General features: G+C 53.2%; 1 long non-coding RNA gene across 6 annotated transcripts in view; it reads right to left on the bottom strand.

The window, feature by feature from the left end:
- The window catches only part of LOC132501094 (uncharacterized), a 247,940-nt gene that overhangs the window by 163,292 nt on the left and 64,523 nt on the right, over nt 1-20,125 (bottom strand). For 5 of the 6 annotated variants that reach the window (XR_009534136.1, XR_009534134.1, XR_009534138.1 and 2 more), the window contains one exon: nt 14,667-15,024. This is a non-coding gene — a long non-coding RNA (uncharacterized LOC132501094). Of the gene's footprint in view, nt 1-14,666; nt 15,025-17,604; nt 17,852-20,125 lie in introns of all 6 variants that reach the window. The other variant, XR_009534135.1, reaches the window with a different exon arrangement.

The raw sequence follows: 20,125 nt of genomic DNA, 5'->3' as shown, positions 1-20,125 counted from the left end.
TCTCCCTTGGTTCAAATCCCCACTCGGCCACCTACTGGCTGAGGGATCTCTGGCAGATTACTTAACTCCCCTGAGCCTCAGTGTCTTCATCTGTAAAATGGGAGCGGTGATAATAGTATCCATCTCATAGAGTAGTTGTGTGGGTTTCACGAACTGACACGTGTAAAGATGCCTGGGAACTGCTCTAAACTTTAGCTATTAGGATTATATAACCTTCAGTGAAACAGACAATCCTTCTTCCTAAACTGTCTATGTGTTTAGTATAGATTTCTGCACAGCGAGCTGAGTCCCAGCTCCAAACGCTCAAACTGCGGGGGTCACAGAATTGAAAAACAGGTGGCATCTGAGGAAACGGACTCTCCCCCCAAGGCAGTGAAGAGACGGCCAAAGGTCCAAGGCTCACCCAACCGGGGGCACTCAAATCCAAGTCGCCTCCAAAGGCCGGCTGCACCCCTGCCCCCTCCCCATCCGCCAACGTCCCGCCCCGAGCCGCGCCCATTCTTTATCCATCCTGAAACCAGCACCGCCCAGGGACCTGCGGTGAGGTTCAGTTAAAACAGTTTATGGGAAGGAAAGCCGCACTTTCTGTCTTCACCGAAAGATAAGAGGAATCTGAGACCCGGATGGAGCCAGGAGGTCCCGTGCAGCCCCAACCCCGGGTCACAACAGACACACTCGATTTCCCAGAGCAGGACAAGCGCGCTAAGCACGCCTGCAGATACACGGCTGGCACTGGGCTCCAGCTCTACGGCTGTGCCTCTGGGCAAGTTCCTTAACCTCCCTGGGCCTCGGTCTCCTGTCTGTAAGACAGTGAGTACGCAGGGGTTATAGTCTTGACAAGACGGAGCCCCAAGCAGCACCCGGCTCGCAGGAGCCTGTTCCTTGGGACTGTCATCTCCCTGGGGGCTCCAGCTCCATACTTCACAGCGGCTGCAGTGGTCATGGTCTATAGCCCTGCAGAGCCTTTGCCAGGCCAGCAGGTTAAGCCTGGCAGCCGGGAGCAGCAGCCACTCTGTTGTGCAGGTCCGGGGCGCACCGGGCAGGAGGCAGCGTTCCTGGAGGTGGGGGGGTGTCCCCGACACAGGTGCACTTGGATCCACTCAGCTGACACACTGCCCGAAAAAGCAATGTCCAGATCAAAGGACCCTGGCGGTCAACCAGAGGGAGGAGCTCCTGAGAGGAGCTGGGCAGACGTGGAGCCCAGATGGGGAGGTCCGGCAGTTCCGGGAGTCCTGTCGGGCCCCCGCCTCATCCCACACAGTGCAGAGCCGGCAGAGGAGCAGGTGGGTGTCCGCAGGTGCTGCTTCAGACCCTCCCAGTGCAGGCACTGGGACTGACGAGCTGCGGGAGCCTGAGTAAAGCCCACATCCCCATCCCTTCCAGAAGCCTCAACTGTGGTGTCTTCATCAGAGCTTCTGCAAGCAAGCCTCCCCCACCAATATGTTAGCACAGAAATGCCTTACAATGATCTCTAATGCCCTCCACCACCACCACCACACACACACACACACACACACACACACACACACACACACACACACACACTCTGTCTCTCTCCCTCCTCCTGGCAAGTTAGTACAGTGATTAACAACACAGGCTCTGGAACCAGACTGCTGGGGCTGGAATACCAATGCAGCCACTTTTTAGCTGTGTGACCTCAGACACTGTACTCAGCCTCTCTGATCCTCCGTTTTTCTCATCTGTAAAATGGGGCTAATTATAGCGCTGCAATCCTAGGATGATTGCAGGAATTAAATCATATAACAGATGAGGCCTGATGTGCATTGTCCAGGACTTAATAAGCACTAGATGAATGTCAGCTCTGATTATTTGTTACTAATCTAATTACTATCATCAGGGAGCCATTTAATTTCACTGATCTGACTGGTATGGGCTTCATGGGGTATCAGTCCAACAGAGATTTACCAGCGACAGAGAACAGTTAAGAAAATAGGGAGGGGGCTTCCCTGGTGGAGCAGTGGTTAAGAATCCGCCTGCCAGTGCAGGGGACAGGGGTTCGAGCCCTGGTCCGGGAAGATCCCACATGCCGCGGAGCAACTAAGCCCGTGTGGCACAGCTACTGAGCCTGCGCTGTAGAGCCCGCGAGCCGCAACTACTGAAGCCCGCGTGTCTCAACTACTGAAGCCCGCGCGCCTAGAGCCCGTGCTCCGCAACAAGAGAAGCCACCGCAATGAGAAGCCCGCGCACCGCAACGAAGAGTAGCCCCCGCTTGCTGCAACTAGAGAAAGCCCACGTGCAGCAACAAAGACCCAATGCAGCCAAAAAATAAATAAATAAATTAATTAATTAAAATAAAAAAGAAAAGAAAAGAAAATAGGGAGGGATTAGACTTCTTTGTCGGCTTCCTTCAAGCACGACCATTTGAGGTCAGGATTTCACACCTGCCCCACAAAACGGAGGTCCCTACCCAAAGTCTTCAGATCAGGACACCAAAGCTCAGAGAGGCCCAGGCAACAAAGCAGGTTCCAAAGCTAGGAAATGTGTTAAGGAACAAAAACCAGCTTCAGAAGCGTCACCCCATTGTGCATGTTTTCATCACTCCACACCTCTCAGCACCCCCATCACCCCATCGCCCTCCCCAAACGGCCAGGGGACACCCACACCCCGCTAACCGCCCCCCAGCCCTAATGTAGCAGATCTGGCCTCGAGGCAGGGGCGAGGATGGACATGGTGCGCGGAGCCTCGGGGCTGGCCCCATAAGCACAGCCTCTGCGGCCCCCTGCCCCGTCCCCCACCCCGCCCCCAATTAGAAAAACCGCCTGCCGCTCTCGAGCTGCAGGCACACGGTGAGTCCCCGGCCTCAGGGACAATCCCAGAACAACAATCCTAAAAGCGAAAGAGCTCGAGGGCCCTGTTTCTGTCTGGTTCCAAAATCCTTTAGCCAGTTTCCCCGCAACCTCCGCTGCAGATGGCTGGTCACTGCCTCCCAGAGGGTAATCCCTGTGTCTCTGCAGGGGCTGCCCATTGCCCGGCTTTCCACCATGCAGGCCTCCCCATTCCTGGACCCCCATACCCACCCCCCCCACACCAGGCCCCCCAAGGACAGCACTGACCCCCAGCAGAGCGCCCAGCGGTTCTGAAAGGTCCATCCCACCCACTGAGCTCATAAATGAAAAGCAGTGTCCATGGGTCACTCCCCAGACAGCTGCCTCCCCGTATTAAACCCGCATGCGCCAGCTCAGGAAACCGTCCCCTGAGTGTGGGCGGGTAGTACTGCTCCCATTTTGCAGCTGGGGAAACTGAGGCTCGGAGAACTGCCCGGTCTAGGGTCACCTGCTCGTAAGTAACAAGGCCACGGTGCAAACGCAGGCTTCCTCACTCTGAGACACACCATTTTATTAATCCCCTTTTATACTGGTTTCCTGCTGTCGCATCTGATTTAGGGAGGGGGAGGCATGTCCTTCTAGGACCAACCCTGAGAACACAGCAGACATTCACTTACAACCACTGACTGGTACACAAGGGGAAAAGCAGCCTGCAGGATCCCATCCCCTTTAAATCTGGAAGGTCCCAACCGGGTCTCTGGAGAGCTCTGCATTCATCCGCAAACACGAATTGGCCCCACGTTAAGGGCTTTGAGTACGAGGTGAGCCAAAACCTGGCCCTCCCACCAGAAATGCTCCCGGGCTCCTAGCAGAGACAGACCCACGCGGCAGAAGCACATCAGAGAAAAGGGCACACAGGACAGAGCAGCTGGCTGTGCCAGGGAAGCCAGCAGGCCTTGCAGACCCCCCAGCTGGGAGCAAAGCCAAGACCAGCAGGGACTGGCAGAGGTGGAACGCCGCCCAGCAGATCCGCCATCTCCTCTCACCACGGGTGACGGTGGCGCACTTCACCCCCTTGTGACAGTGGCCCTTGGACAGTGGCAGCTCTCCCATCTAAAAATTCCACCTGGACGTTTTTAACCAGAGGTCCCACCGCGGATTCAGAACTGCCTGGAACCCCACAGGACTGACAAAGCACAAGTCACAAGGACCAACTCTCCAAACTGCGGGCCACCCTGAAAACACGAAGCCCAGCTCGTCCGAAACCAACTGTGTGTGGAAGACGGAAGTTTGGTTGGGTTTCGTGGAGCCGTAGCTCACGTCGCCTCAGCATGTTACCCAGAAGAAAAAGAAAGGAAAGAGGCAAATGCCAAAAAGATGAGGCAGCCACAACATGAAGATAGAGAGGAGTCTGAAGGATGCAGGGCCACAGGATAAGTGAAATGGCATTTCCTCCTTAGTCACTGGCAGGCACGAGCCCAACTCCAGGCCAGCAAGGCCGCTGGAGCCACGTGAATCGGCCCCTTGTTCCTGGAAGAGGAACTGAATCCGGAAGAAGCTGGGGTGGAATGTGCCCAGTCCTGCCCCATCTTCCTCTTCCTCAGCACCCACCCCCCCAAACACCCCCATATTCCCCATTAACCCCTGCCTCGGAAAACCCCAAATCCATGATCCCTCGGCTGATAACTTCGAAAACAAAATCCTTTAAAAGGCAAGAACTCCCGGAAAAATCCAAAGATTTCCCATTATCTTCCTGCAGCCCAGGCTTCCTGACCCAAATCTGGTCATTTGAGTCATCTCCTAATAATCCAGGAGTCATCCACTACATGACCTGAATTGTCTGTTGTAGGGTTTTTTTTTGTTCCCACAGTCCTGCCTGTCCCACCCCGTCTCCCCTGTGGCCATGGGAACAACATGCCCCCTGCAAGCCAGCAGAGCCGGGGTACAACTTCCTGTCCTCCCCAAGTGCCGGCCAGCAGGTCGTGACTTCCGGAGACACCGCGGGAGAACCAGGGGCTGTAAATAGAGCAGGCTAGTGTCACTCCCATCAGGCACAGAGCCAGGTCCCCCGCAGGGTCCCCTCTGTCCATCTGGGACCAGAGTCCTGGCTTTTCCCGCGATGCGTTTTGACATTTCTGGGGCAGGGAGCAGGCAGCCTGGGAAACATGGTCAGGTCCCAGGGAAGGTCAGAATCCCAGCTTTATTCAGCCTTACTCGCTGGGTGTGTGAACCCATCTGAGCCTCCGTGTTCACACCTGTGACGTCAGACCCGTATAGCATTTACACCTGTCGGGGTGGCTGGGAGAATCAGTTCAATCTTGGCACATCGCAGGAACTCAACGAAGGGTAACAGATACCCAAGCACTGTACCATCGATGCCTACACGTCGACACCTGCTATGCCCACTATGCCAGACCTGACCACTTGACAGAACGTCTGAGAACAAGACTCAAACATTATACCATAGAAGCATCAGGAAAGCACTGGCCTCTCCAGGCAGCAAGAAAAGAGTCCTTCCCTTCATGCCCCACATCCTGACACCTGGGAGCACAGGACGCCAGACGTGTCCGTAAGTCTTTTCTCACCCACTCACCACACCACAGTCTGCTTAGCCTGAGCCTGAATTTCCCCTAATTTTTGTGTTGCTATCGAAGCATTTATCATCCTCAGGAAGATGCAAAATGCCAATGCTATCTGAATTCAAACGCAATGTCAACTTGGAAACCTCAAAGCCACGTGGAGGTGGTGCTACCTAGGGAGCAGAGGAAGCCTCAGGACAGCAGTGCGGCAACCTGTGGCAAGGCTGAAAGTGTGCCTAGGCCGTGCCCTGCGTCCCTGGGGACACCTACGCGTGCACCTGGAGATGTGTGCAGGGAAGCTCACCCTAGCGTTGCCTATGGCCGCAAAAACCTGGAAACAACCCAAAGTCTACCACGAGGGGCATGAAGGATCAGCCACAGCAGTGGCATCACCCAAACATAACAAGGGGTGAAAAGAGAAAACTGCAGCCATCACACCCCTACATTATGCCACTTCCATAAGAATTTTAAATATCCAAAGGGTGCCTCGAATGCCCTCCAAATAGACCAAGTTCAGAAGAGTGGTACTTCTATGAAGGGAAGGAAATGGAACGGGAGAAGAGGTCCTACAAACGTCCATTTTCTCTCTAGCTTTTTTTTAATATCTACAAAAGCAATGATCCAAAGCAAACACGCAACATCACGTAACACTTGTTAATCCTGGGGGTGGGAATAGGGCCATTGTTAAGTGGCCCTCTGTGGCTTCTCGCTTTGTGTTTCAGATCTGGATGATTCACATCATGCAAAGAAACCCCCAAACGCAGCAGCGTCACCGAGAAGGACGGAGTGGAGCGGAGAGCTGGGGGCACCCATAGCATCCCCAGAGCACCGCTACTTTAAAGGGAGGCGGGGCTGCCTGCATCCTGAACACGCCTCCGCGGTCTAGTGCCACTTGGCCTTAACCCTGTGGCATGTGCTCGACCCAGTCACCTCTGCCACCTTCACACTCCCTCCCCGAGGAATCAGGCTCAGCCACCAACGCTGGGCTCTGAAACTCAACCAGACACGGCCACGCTGTCCAGCTCTCAGGCACCTTCCCAGTGGTGACTCATTCGGTCCTCTCAACAAGCGCACGAGGGGCACAAGGCAAAGACCGCCCCTTAATTGAAAGATGAGGAGCTGAAGCCTCAGAGAAGTCTGAAGAACAGCATGAGCTGATGCAACAACCAGAAAACAGGACAGTCTCAGAAGCAATCCGCCTCGCAAATCTGACCCAAGTCCGGGGTTTACTCTGCGTCAGGTTCCGAGAAGGGGGACTAACCACCAGCTGGGTTTTACAGCTGAGGTCATCTAAATTTCACAATAACCAGCTTCACAGAGGAGGCGATGAAGGCCCAGAGAGGCCAAGCATCCCACCCAAGATTACACAGCCAGGAAGCACCGGATTTTTCTAACACACCCCCATCACCTCCCTGGAGTATTTCTCCATCAGGAAAATTCGCTTTCTGATGAGTATCCTCATATTCCCCGAGCATGCAACAAGGAGTTTCCAGGGCCCCTGGGTGAGCAGAAAGCTGGGGGCTTGTCCTGGCTCATGTTTATTTGTTTATGTCATTGCCTGCTAAACCCGGACCTGAACCTCTGAGTGACTCAGAGACCTCACCGGGAGCAGCTGCTCTTTGGTTGGAGCCAGATAAGCCTCCACAGGGCAGGAGGGGAGGCTCAGGGCCATTCCTGGTAATTAGGTGGAGCCGACCCCCTCTCCCCAGAAATCCCCACCCCCATGTGGAGTCATAGAGGGTAGCAGATAGGTAGATGGGAGGGAAAGACCCCACTGCCAGCAACTGCCCTGCAAAACCAGCTATGAACACAGCTGACACTTTAACAAGACCAAGAAAGGGGGACCAAGCTTCCCCCCACCACCATGGGTGCCAGCAAGGTGACAGGTGAGAAGAGAGATCAACAGGGCAGATGGGAACACAAGCGCACAGCCAAGGCCCCGAAGCTCCTCGAAGGCCCACCATAGCCACCCAAGTCCCAGAGTTGCAGACACAGACAGAGCTGGACTCCAGCCTCCAGCGTCCTAAGCTATGGCATGTCACTGCCTAGCTCTGGCCTCCGAAGCCTTTTCCCTGAAGGTTCTATAAAGCAGAAGCAGAGAGCATCTCCTGAAACTGCAGCCACCCACAAAAGCGTGTTCTCTTTATCCTACACCACTAGTCCTAACTGAATACAATGTATGGGTTCTAATGTAAGAATAATGAAGAAAATGTTCCCCCCTTTGTTTAAGGCAGCTGAGTCTCCTTTCAAACTTCTCACACAGCCCCTCACTCCACCCCTCCTTTGGAGAAATTGAGAATCATTCCCCAACTTTCTCAAATATGCTCCCCATCTCCCCTGATGGCCTGCCTTGCCTCTCACATTAGCCAGGTTAAACAGGTGCCATAGGGAAGGGGCTCAAACTCACCCACGCTGACCCAGGCTTCCAGCGGCCAAGGCCAAGGCCCTGCCCCACTGTGTGAGAGATTTTTTGTGTAGTAGCTATAAACCTTCCATTGCTTCCAAACCCGCTCAGGGATAACAGGGTGTTGGGGAAAGGGTGAGAGGTCAAACAGAGACCCTCCTGGAATTTGCCCCCTTCATTAACTCTGGAATTCCGCAGGCCAGTGTTTTCTCAAGGCTTTTTACACTAAACACTCACCCAGGAGGAGGGGACGGCCATTCTCACACTTCAGGCTCCAGCTAAAAAAGCCAGGACCTGGCTTCCTGGGATGAGGGAGGGCCAGCAGCCCCTGGGCCCCCATGGGGAGGAGCTAACACTGAAGGAGCAAATACTCAGGTAAGAACTAGAGATTCAGCGGTGTTATGGTCCTGACTTTGTAGATGATGAAAGTGAGGCTCAGAGAGGTTTAGGAACTACCGCAAGGTCACACAGCTATGAAACAGCAAAGTTTCACAACCTGGCTGTGTTTTGTTCCAAAGACCACAGTCTTCCAACAACTGCAGCTCTCAGCCAAAGGAGGGCAAGGATCTCCCAGCCGGTCCCAGGCACCCTGTGAGGTAGGATCCGGGCACCCAGGCCTGCCACTCAAATTAGCACTGAGGCCTGTGTGTAATTCCAGGGCTGGAAAGAGCATCCAACACTGAAAACACGCCTCTGAAATGACACCCTAAAGAGTCACCGAGATGACCCCTTGCTAGCGCCGCAGCCCCTACCAAAATGCACGTGTCTTTAGGTTTTACTATGGGTCAGAGCATCAGAGGATGGCACATAGTAAGCCTTCAACAAATGTCTGCTATGCACATGGTAAGAGAACCGACAGTGTGAAGATCTTTTGTATTTTCCGTAAAACCCCAAAGAAAGCACCATCCATATGCTGCTTAACAAGCCTCATATAAAGACTACATCTTGTAACAAGTTTTTTATAGTGTTTATAGCCAGGAGGAGTCTCTCACGTTCAAAGACAAACAGGTTTCCTTCATTTAGACCAAGGGGCAAACTATAGCCTGTAGGCCTTTTGCCAGTTCTTTTTTTTTTTAATTAATTTATTTATTTTTGGCTGGGTTGGGTCTTCATTGCTGGTGAGGGCTTTCTCTAGTTGCGGCGAGCAAGGGCTACTCTTCCTTGCGGTGCATGGGCTTCTCATTGTGGTGGCTTCTCTTGTTGCGGAGCACAGGCTCTAGGCGTGTGGGCTTCAGTAGTTGTGGCTTGCGGGCTCTAGAGCGCAGGTTCAGTAGTTGTGGCAAACAGGCTCAGTAGTTGTGGCTCGCGGGCTCTAGAGTGCAGGCTCAGTAGTTGTGGCGCACGGGCTTAGATGCTCCACAGCATGTGGGATCTTTCCGGACCAGGGCTCGAACCCGTGTCCCCTGCATTGGCGGGCGGATTCTTGACCACTGCACCACCAGGGAAGTCCCTATTGCCAGTTCTTATAAATAAAGTATTATGGGAACACAGCCATGTCCATTCATCTACATACTGTCTATGGCTGCTTTCCAGACACAAAGGCAGAACTGACTAGAAGTGACAGAACTGTACAGCCCACAAAGCCAAAGATATTTACTACTCATCCCTTGACAGAAAAGGTTTGCCAAGCCTTGATTTAGACACAAATATAACCTAGTCAGTGTGTCGTGCTAACCAGGAACTCAGAACTAAACTTAATGTTCAATATTAGTAACTTGCGCATCCTCAATGGTCTTTATTTCCATAGGTCTGTATGTTTTGATCCTCTAATTCCTTTTTTTTTTTTTTTGCAGTACGTGGGCCTCTCACCGTTGTGGCCTCTCCCACTGCGGAGCGCAGGCTCCGGACGTGCAGGCCCAGCAGCCATGGCTCACGGGCCCAGCCGCTCCGCGGCATGCGGGATCCTCCCACACCGGGGCACAAACCCGTGTCCCCTGCATCGGCAGGCGGGCTCTCAACCACTGCGCCACCAGGGAAGCCCTCTAATTCCATTTTAACACTGGGTTTAAAAATAGTGAATAATCCCTGAGTGCTGATTATATGTCAGGCACTGAAGTAAGCTCTTCAATATGATCTCTTATTTAATTCTCACAATAAGCCCATAGGGTAGGTAATATTTATCCCCTATGTACTGAGGAGAAATGAATGAAAAAAAAATGAATGAATGAGTCCTGGATGGATTGCATAGTGGTCATATTTACTACTTCATAATCCAATCCCAGAGAGTAATACAGGAGTTGATTGGAAAACTTTGGTGTTCAATAGGTAGAATACAGTTGGCAGAGCTGAGATCAGTAGACTTTGTCAATTCAAGCAGGATTACAGGATTATAAAGTACTATCATTCTGAGATTCTTTTTGTTTTCAATCTAGCTTCAGACTGAGCTGTGCAATCGTTTCATCATGAATCTTCTGGATTTAGGGAGGATCACAGTGGACGAAACAGCACAGTGACATAGAGCTACTCAGGTCAGTCTGAGGAACACTCTGTCTCCAGTGATGTGGCCAGGGCCACACAGCCAAAGTGCCACCAATCGAAGCCAGGACATGTGCTCCAAATTTAGCCCTCTGCAGAGGGCTGTGTCCACATGTTGCTACCTTAACATTTTTGCAAAATTGACCTTTTTTTTAACTTACATAACTACATCCTAAGCAGTCATATCTGCAAAATCACAGGTCTCCTATGCCAATCACGGTCTTTTTCTAATTCAAGTTAAAATAAATATAAAACATTTTTTTTAAGTTTGCCCCTCTATAACCTAGAGGCATCTTGTACACCTCACTGCACTCTTGAGAACCACAGGCCAAGCAGGAGCAGGGAGGCTGAAGGCTGACAGATAGGAGGGCATGCAAGCTTCTCCAGGCTCTCCTGAGATAATCTTGGTAGTTTTCCAGATCTCTCTGAACCTCAGTTTCTTCATGTGTAAAAGTGGGGTTCCAGCCACTTCCCCAGGTTGGAAGATTAATCAAGCTTTGATAAACACCATCCACTAAGCAACCCCATGGCTGTTCAATGACAAGCCTGGTCTCCAGACTCAGCCGGTGTGGACCCCAGGAGCCCAGGCCCCCCCATGGGAGAACAGGTCCAGGCTGCTAAGCCATCTCCAGGAATGCTGGCTGGGGTGTCCGTGGAGGTGGGGGGCAGCCCTGCATCCCCCAGACCCTCCCCCGTCAACTAGAATGTGTGCTCTCAATCACCACAAGGGCCTATCAGTTAATTAAATTTTTTTTTAAATGGTCGGGCATGCTCTAGCAGCAGTCTGGGGTAACAGGGCTCAAAGAAAAATGGGTTCCTCCAAGCAGCTAAAAACAGACTTGTGAGATGGTATTAGGCCAAGCAGAAATGCAAACTGGCCACACAATTGCAAAGAAAAAACTGGAGGAGCCGATGTGGACCCAGAAAATGGCAGCAGAGCAGCTGCGCCAGGCCCACCAGGACCGGCACCACCAGAAGCATCCTGGCTTAAACCTGTCTTCCCAGAGTAAGTGCTGCTGCCTTCACTCCCAGGCTAGAAGAGAAATTAGACAGTCTCCCTAGCAACGAGGGTACCAAGGCCCAGAGAAGGGAGGTGATCTGCCCGAGGTCACACAGTCACTGGGGCTAAGAAGGGAGTAGAACTTGTGTCTCTCAGTTCCAAGCTGTGTGAACCAGCGGCTCTGGAATCAGTGAGAACTGGGTTCCAATCCTGCCTGTGTTCCCTGGGGGAGACCTGCTTCGCCTGTCTGGCCTCCCAGTTACTTCAGCACTAAAAGAGACTGTTCTAGTGCCCACCCCATAGGTCTGGTCTGGGGCTGGAACGGAATAAGGTCTGACACGTGCCCTGCACAGAACGTGGCTTAACAAACGGCGATTATTCCCACATCTGTGCCCGCAGGGTGCACCCTCGCAGACACGGGGCAGCTGCTCGGAGCAGCCAGAGAGGGGGGAAAGCGGGCATCTTACTTCTCGCCGTGACCATTCTGTGCCTTCTGGTGCCCAAGCCCACCCACCCCCTCCCGGGAGGAGCGTGAGATAACCCAGACCACCACAATGGGGTTATTCTAGGGAGTAACTGATAAAAGGAGAAAAAGCAGGGCTGCGGGCCATGTGATAAGTGAGGGCGCAACTCTGCAGCAGGAGGGCGCGGGGAGATGGCAGAAGACATGTGAGGGGCCTGGGAGGGCAGAAGCGGAAGGGGCAGTGCTGTGCCTCAGGGTCCCCACTCACTTGCCTAGCTGAGCCCCTCACGTCCCCAGGAAGAGCTCTGATGGCCATTGCAAGCCCAGCCCAACCTCCCAACCCTCCAAGGACCCCCAGACCCTCAAGAGTCCGTCCCGAAGGACTCCTCTCCCTGTCCTGCTTGGCCGTGGACAGCAGCGAGCATAGCAACTGTCACTAATTCCTCCCAGCAGACCATGGACCCCTGGGGGTTGTACTGTGACCCCAACCACACCTGGTCCCACGGCCCAGCATGGGGCCTGCTTCCTCCATACAGGGAGCACAGAGCTCTTACTGAAAGCCTGTCTCTCCCAGGTGACAAAGAGAAACCCCATCCTAAGGACCCCAGGAGCATTCCACAGCAGGCACTGCTCCACACACACACACACACACACACATACACCACACACCACACACAACACACACACAACACACACACCTCAAACACCACACACACACCTCACACACCACAACACACACACAACACACACACAAAAACACACCTCACACCACACAAACCACACACACCTCACACACCACACACACACCACACACGTCAGACACACCACACGCACAAACACATCTCACACACCACACAAACCACACACACCTCACACACCATACACACACGCACCACACACACAACACACAACACACACATGCACCACACACACCACACACACAACACACATACCACACACACCACAAACACACATACCACACACACACCTCACAGACCACACACACCACAAACACACACACACACCACACACCACACACACCACACACACCACAAACACACACACCACACACACACACCACACACACACAAACACACCTCACACACCACACAAACACACCACACACCACACACACCACACACACCACAAACACACACACCATACACACACCACACACACACACAAACACACCTCACACACCACACAAACACACCACACACACCACACACACCATACGCAACACAACACACACACACAACACACACAACACACCCTTCTCAGCCTCCTGCTCTGCCTTCTCTTGGATAAATAACCTTGGGCAAGTTACATGGCCGCTCAAAGTTCTCAGCTGTAAAATGGGCACACGGCTGTCCGCCAGGGGAACTGCTGGGCTGACCAAGTTACACAGATGCTCAAACAGCGCGTCTCCCTCTAGTCGGTCCTTTTCACAGCCGCTGAAAGAAAAGCACCGGATCACCACCTGATCTGATCAACTACGATGCAGTAAATAAGAGACCTGCCGTGTATTTAGGCTGTGAACGAGGCTCACATGTCTCCTGACCTCAGATTATCTTCTAGGGTGGGAGAAAGACAGGAAATCAAATACCTTGCCTAAGTGGTTATAATATCACAACGCAGGGAGGAGCTGTGGACCAGGACAGCAGGGAATAACCACACGGCCATTACTTCCACGAGGAGGTCAGGGAGAGCCGTGCTCAGAAATGCCGTCGGGCCTGAGCGGAACCGTAAAGAATGCAACCAAACTCGAACCCCAGGCACCGCCCCTCGTGCCGTCCTGGCAGCCAAGTGCCAGGTGGCCCCAGGTGACCTGAGCGCACAGGGCACTGGCTGTTGGAGCTGCCACTCTCCTGGGGGCAGCCCAACGCCAAGGCAACATCCCTCAGAGCCACCAACCTCCCAGCTGCCTGGTCAGGACAGCTTGTCAACTGCAGAACTGCCAGAGTCCTCCGTCTCCGGGCCCAAGTCCGGCTGCTCACTCCCTCATGCGGACAGGAGGCTCCTTTCCCTCGCCTGCTGCCGGCCGGGCCGCTCGGCCTTCCCGTGGGCTCTGGGGACTGGGACCTTTGATCAACTGTCCACGCCAACCAGCAGTTCCCAGTTCAAAGGCCAGCGTGGCCCACCTAGCTCTGCTCAGAAAGACTTCCAAGGCCCAAGCCACACCCCTCCTTCCTGGAAGCCTTCCCCCAAGCAGCCGTGAGTGACCTTCCCTCCCACGTGCTGAGCATCTGCTGTGTGCCAGGCACGACGCTGGGTGTCGGCACGTGCACGACTATTTTGGGACCAACACCAACCCTATGAAGGACGGCGATGAGTCACCCCCACTGGGTAGAGAAGGGCAAGGAACGCAGCAGTCACTTGTCCCGAGTCACTCCACAGATATGGTTACAGATTCCAACCCAGGCCCTCCTGGCTCCACAGGCACCCAGCGGACGCTCAGTTCTTGGTTTCCAGCCGTAAGGACAGAGCCAGAAAATCCTCTCCCCGTGCCTACCCTCCCTGTTTACAGTGTCTGCAGTGTCTTAACTCGCTAACGGTCGTGTCCTCATTCACCCTTTCTGCAGCAGGAGACGTGCCAGGCACTATACAGTGTCTTGTAGACACAGAGCCACGCGGAAGAGGCCCCGGCCTTCAAGGCACGTATGATCCGGTAGGTGAGGACAGACACACGAACCAGGAAAATCAGTAGAGGGTGACAGGCACGATGACAACCTCAGTGACGGCTCCTTGGAGGCACCTCTCCATTTCCATCTGTCCCCCCCACACACACAGCACGATGCCAGACACACAGAGCGAGCTCGTCAAATGCCAGCCCCTTCTGAGAGCCGGTCACGTGGTGGTGACCTCTCTCCTGCCAGCCAGGGCAGCAGCAGCTGAAGCCCAGGTGGGTGCTGGACAGGACACGCGGGAGATACGTGAACAAGGAGAAGGGGGGCCTTACGTTTCATAGGGGGCCCCCGAGGGAGCTGGCCGAGCCCCGGCCGAACATTCCTGTCGGCAGCAGGGGCAGGAAGCTTCAGTCCTCCGTCCACCAGGGGCATCCAGGCTGCAGGATCCACGAGGCACTCAGCCAGGAGCTTCCTAAAACCGCCTTTAGCATCCAGAAATGGGACGGGTGTGTGTCACTGGAGAGAGGGCTTCCACCAGCGTCATTCCTCAGGCGGCCGAGAATCACTGTACATCCACACGGCTCAGAAAAGCCTTCAGGGAAGCTCCATGCAGCTGACAGGCACAGCCTGACAGGCACAGCCATCTCGAGGGACCATCTTTTTAATTCCTTTCTGGTCAAAAGATCAAGCCTGGGGATGGGAAGGAGAAAAATCGATCTTGTTACAATCACGGACCCAGAGCAGCAGTTATTCTTCCTTCCTTATGTTTGGCCTAATACACTGAGAGGGGAATCACTAAACATAAGGCCCTGCAGCTCTGGCGGTAAAATAGAGGTGAGGCCAGAGACAGGGGTGGGGAGTGTCCTACAGGCACCAAAGCCCTCGCACCAAGCGAACTTTCTACTGCTTAGGGTTCCTTCTTAGGAACTCTCCAAGTAGGGCAAAGGGGCTGAGGTACAGCCGTTATAAACAGGAAAGTTCCGGAAGGGTTAGGTGGCTGGCTTAGGGAGTGGCCGGCACAGCCAGGCCTGGCACACTGCCCTGGGCTCCCCTGCACGGCCCAGAGGTCTCAGCTGAGGGGGTTTGGGGTCAGCTGGTAGGAAGTAGTTCTCTGTTTTGTTTCTTTTTAAAGATAACCACAAAGCCTTGGCATCCTTCCAGGCCTTGTCCTGTGCTATGAACGTCTTCAGGGGCAGGGCCTGGGGCCTGTTCCTTTTTTATTCATTCCTTCAGCAACTGCTGAGCTCCTACTAGGTACTCAGTACTGTTATAGCTATTGGGGGAGACCTTGGTCTCCTAACCCGGAGCACTTAACTTACCCTAAAGATAACTGAAGAACAAACAGATGGGTCCACAGTGCTTAGGGCTTGGGGCTCAACAGCCACCTACCCACCCATGATAACAATACCTGCCCTTACGGAACAGCAGTTACCCTGCTAAAAGCTCTGGCCCCCACCTGATACAATCCCCAACCACCCTGAGACTCCTGCCCTTATTTTCCAGATGAGGAAAGATAGCCATAGACAACTAGAAAGAGTGGAGCCTGCATCTGAGCCCAATCTGTCTCCGAAGTCTGCGCCCTGATCCAGGATGCCTACCCGAAGGGCCATGGCTAAAACTTAGTTCCAGACATTCCCCCTGCATAGAATCTTCATTTAATCCTCACCACAACCCTATGTGTTATATAACATTCTCATCTGACTTCAGAGATGAGAAAGCTGAGGCCCAGACAGCTTAAGCCACTTGCCCAAGGTCACACAGCTAGAAAAACCACAGAACAGGGATTGGAAATCAGGCAACCTGGCTCCAAAGCCCGCGAGCTTGACCATTACGTCAACTGTCACCAATAGCAACCATTGCTGCAATTACACATTTTCCAATACTTAGTGGTGTAAGACAACACAATTCATGAGCTTACAGTTCTGGAGGTCAGAAGTCCAACACAGGTCCCACTAAGCTAAAATCAAGGTGTTGGGGCTTCCCTGGTGGCGCAGTGGTTGAGAGTCCGCCTGCCGATGCAGGGGACACGGGTTCGTGCCCCGGTCCGGGAAGATCCCACATGCCGCGGAGCGGCTGGGCCCGTGAGCCATGGCCGCTGAGCCTGTGCGTCCAGAGCCTGTGCTCCGCAACAGGAGAGGCCACAGCAGTGAGAGGCCCGCGTACCAAAAAAAAAAAAAGAAAAGAAAAAAAAATCAAGGTGTTGGCAGTCTATGTTCCTTTCTGAAGGTTCTAAGAAGAATCTGCTTCCTTGTCTTTTCCAGCTTCGAGAGGCTGCCCACATTCCTCGGCTAGTGGCCCCTCCCTCCATCCTCCTCTATCACAGCATCTCTCAGCCCATTTCCATCATCTCACCTCCTCTGACTCTTCTGCCTACCTCTTCCACTTTTAAGGTCCCATGAGATTACACTGGACCCACCCAGGTGATGCAAGATAATCTATCTCAAGGTCCTGAACCTTAATCTTATCTGCAAAGTCCCCTGTGACAAGTAAGGTAACATATTCACAGGTTCTGGGGACAAGGACATGGGCATCTTTGGGGGTCATTATTCCATCTGTTGTTGCAACCATGCCAAAGGGCGTCCATCCTCTGTGTTACTCATTCTTCAGTGACCAGAGGTCAAAGAGTGGGTCCCCTTGTTCCATTTAAACCGACCTGACACAGCTTTTAGACCCAAGAGAAAGATGGGTTCAAAAGGAAGCTTAAATGTCTAAATATCAGGCCCCAAGACAAAAGTACGGGAGAGTGGTTTAAACATTAGAGTTGGAAGTCAAACTACCAAATTTACTAGCTATGTCACTCTGGGGAAATATTGTTCACCCTTGGTTTCCTCATCTGTAAAATGGGAGTAAATCACATCTACCCACTTCTTGGAAGTGCTGTGAGGCTGACATGAAATAATCAACATAAAGCACTCAGCATGTTGCTGGGCACACGTTAAGAGCTCAGGGTCAGCCCTTATTTCACACATCAAATGGAGGCGGCCTCCCACCCGTCAAGGGAGGTCTGTCCCAGGACCCCTCACACCCGCCCCTCTTTCCTCCTCGGCTCCGGCCCAGGAGCAGCACCGCACCAGAAAGTTAGGACCGGAGTCGGGTCAGCTGAGAGGGGCTGCTTACGGCAGGAGGGGAGCAGGGATTTATGGCACCAGCCCCGGTTCATGGCAGGGGAGAGAAGGGGGCACACAGTCTGTTAAATGTTTACTGAGGCCCACAGGCAAACACGAAGCCCAGTTTGTTTTGCTGGGGCTGGGTACATTAAAGTGCTGTCACCTGGGGAAGAGTTATTCCATGGTCTGTTGGGTATTACTGCAGCAAAGCGGTGGTCCCTGACCAGGTGCAGGGGCAGAACCGATGCTCTCACAAGAAGACAGCTCTGCCACGGACTCCACCTGCAAGAACGCAGGATGCAGGGCGCTGCACACCACGGCTTCTAGGACCATCAGACAGCTACACTTCTCCCTCAGGGAGCAGTTCTGTTTCCTCTGCTAGGTGACTCCTTTTGGGTCATTTGCTCTTCCTGTAATGGATTAGCCAAAATAAAAAAAGACAGGCAATACCCAGGATTGGCTTGGCTGGGGAAGTGGAATTTTCATACAAGCTGGTGCCCAGGCATTCTGAAGAAAGAAAGACAAACAACCACTTTGGGAAGCTGTTTTGCATGATCCACCACAGCTGAATATATGCTTTACATAGCCCACGCTTAGGTATAAACTCCCAGAAATGGGTACCGACGTTCGCCAAAAGATATGTTGTCGGATGTTTGTAGCAGCGCTACTCATGACAGCCACGCACTGGAAACTACTCCAACGCCTCCCAGCAGGAGAATGGATATTACACACACACACACACACACACACACACACACAGAGGAATATTACAGAGCATCGAGAATGATCTACAACTGCACGTAGCATGTGAATACATCTCACACATGTAATTTTGAGTGAAAGAAGCCAGACACAAGGGAATGCATTGTGATGTCATTTATATTAAAAACATAAACATGTCAACCTAACCTGTGCTGTTAGAAGTCAGGACAAGGTTATCTGAGTGAGGGGGGATGGGACAGTCAGTGACGGGAAGGGGTCCAGAGGCGGCTTCTCACACGCTGGTAGCGTTCTATCCATCCCGGTGGCGGCTACACTGGATGTCTTATCAAGCTGTTTTATGTGCTTCTGATATGTGTGCTTTTTTATGCATGTAACCTCAATAAAAAGTTAAGTAACATTTTTTTTTTAATGTCTCCTGTGCAAGTACGTTTGCTGGAACACTGAAGATGGGCAACACCCGCTCAGGCCTGGGAATGGCCCCTTCTAGGTTTCTCTGCCTTGTATTTTCATGCCCTGCTGCCTTAGAGCTGACCCTGCCCCGGGGAGGGTGCTCAGGGAAACACTTCACAAATAAGCTCGCTCTGGCCTAGTGACACGGAATTTGACATGGAATTGCCCCACAAGAAAATACAGCCCCTGGCCCGATTCTCTTGGTTGAGTCTTTCCCCTCCTAGCCTCTGCCTCTGTCAGGCCCAAATAGGTCACTTCGTTCTTGACCCTCCCTACCAGGTATTTCCAACAGCTGACCGCTGCCCGGTAGTGAACATGTTGGAGAAAAACGAGAAACAGCCTGCCTCTATTTCCTACCCAACACCAAGAGAGCATCTTTCCAAACTACCAGCTTCCCCTAAAGATGGGATGCACAGAGGAGTGCTCTGAGAATAGGAAGGCTTAAGGGATCCTGGGGTGGCAGAGACTGGAATGCACAAAGCCAGGTCACGCAGCCCCTGGCACCGACACTGGGAGAGAAACACAGTCTCTCGGACTGTGATGGTGGGAGCCGGAGAGCGTGTCTCCTAGTGGGTGCCTGGCTGGGCTCCAAGCCCTCTCTCTGTTTCTGGGTCTCCTGGACTCCATGTGTATGTTTTCTCTCTCTGTCTTTCCCTCTCCTGCAGCAGTGATCAGTCAGAGTGTTAATTTTAGTAGGAGCAAGAGTCAGCAGATGCTGACCGCACCACCTCTGAAAGCTGCCGGGGGTGGGGGGAGGAGAACCAGCTGTGGGGAGGATGGACCGATTCCCCAAGGGGAGGATCCAGTCGGTAAAGCTCGCACCATCTTAGCTGGTCTCGCTCTCCCTCAGGTACGCAAGACTCCATCAACATGGATGCTACCAAGCAGGTGTCTGCTTTATCTTTTTCTGAGGAAGGGAGCTGCGGCAATTTCTCCACCGTGTCCAGATTATTTCTCAGTGATACCCCGAGAGCTGGGGCCTGCCTAACCTGGGGAGATAAATCAAGCAGATTTGTTCCCAGGGAAAGCGGCAGCTGTCCGACTGCTGACTGACTCTATTTTTGCTTCGTTTCAGTTTCTCCCCAGTGTGTGCTGGGATGACACGGATCAGCTGCCTTGGAATTTCCAAGCCTTCCGGCCCATGCTCCCCCACTCCCCCCTCCTCCCACTCGCCCAATTCCTCATTCAGGGGATGGGGGCTCGGGGGCCAGATAGACCCGGGCGGGAATCGCAATGGGGTCAGTCGCTCGCTGGCCACGGGCACAGCCCTTAGGCTCTTTGGAAGTGTCTCCTCACCTGTTGAATGAAAACGAGGCATCGAAATGCATGTCCCCTGGGGTTCGGATGTGGAGGAGACTGTATACAAAATGCTCAGTGCCCAGACCTGCCCATGGGGGCCCCTGACTCAGCAGAAGGTCAGCATCATCTCAGCCGTCCTGATCAGCCAGTACTGCTGCTTGGGAGATGCAGACTGAGCCCTGCCCCACTCACCAAAGTCAGCAAGGGACTGC

Source organism: Mesoplodon densirostris, chromosome 13 (genome assembly GCF_025265405.1).
Source record: "Mesoplodon densirostris isolate mMesDen1 chromosome 13, mMesDen1 primary haplotype, whole genome shotgun sequence".
In the NCBI taxonomy this organism is placed as follows: Eukaryota; Metazoa; Chordata; class Mammalia; order Artiodactyla; family Ziphiidae; genus Mesoplodon; species Mesoplodon densirostris.
Note: the sequence above shows the minus strand (reverse complement) of the source record. Positions and strands in the feature narration are given on the sequence as shown.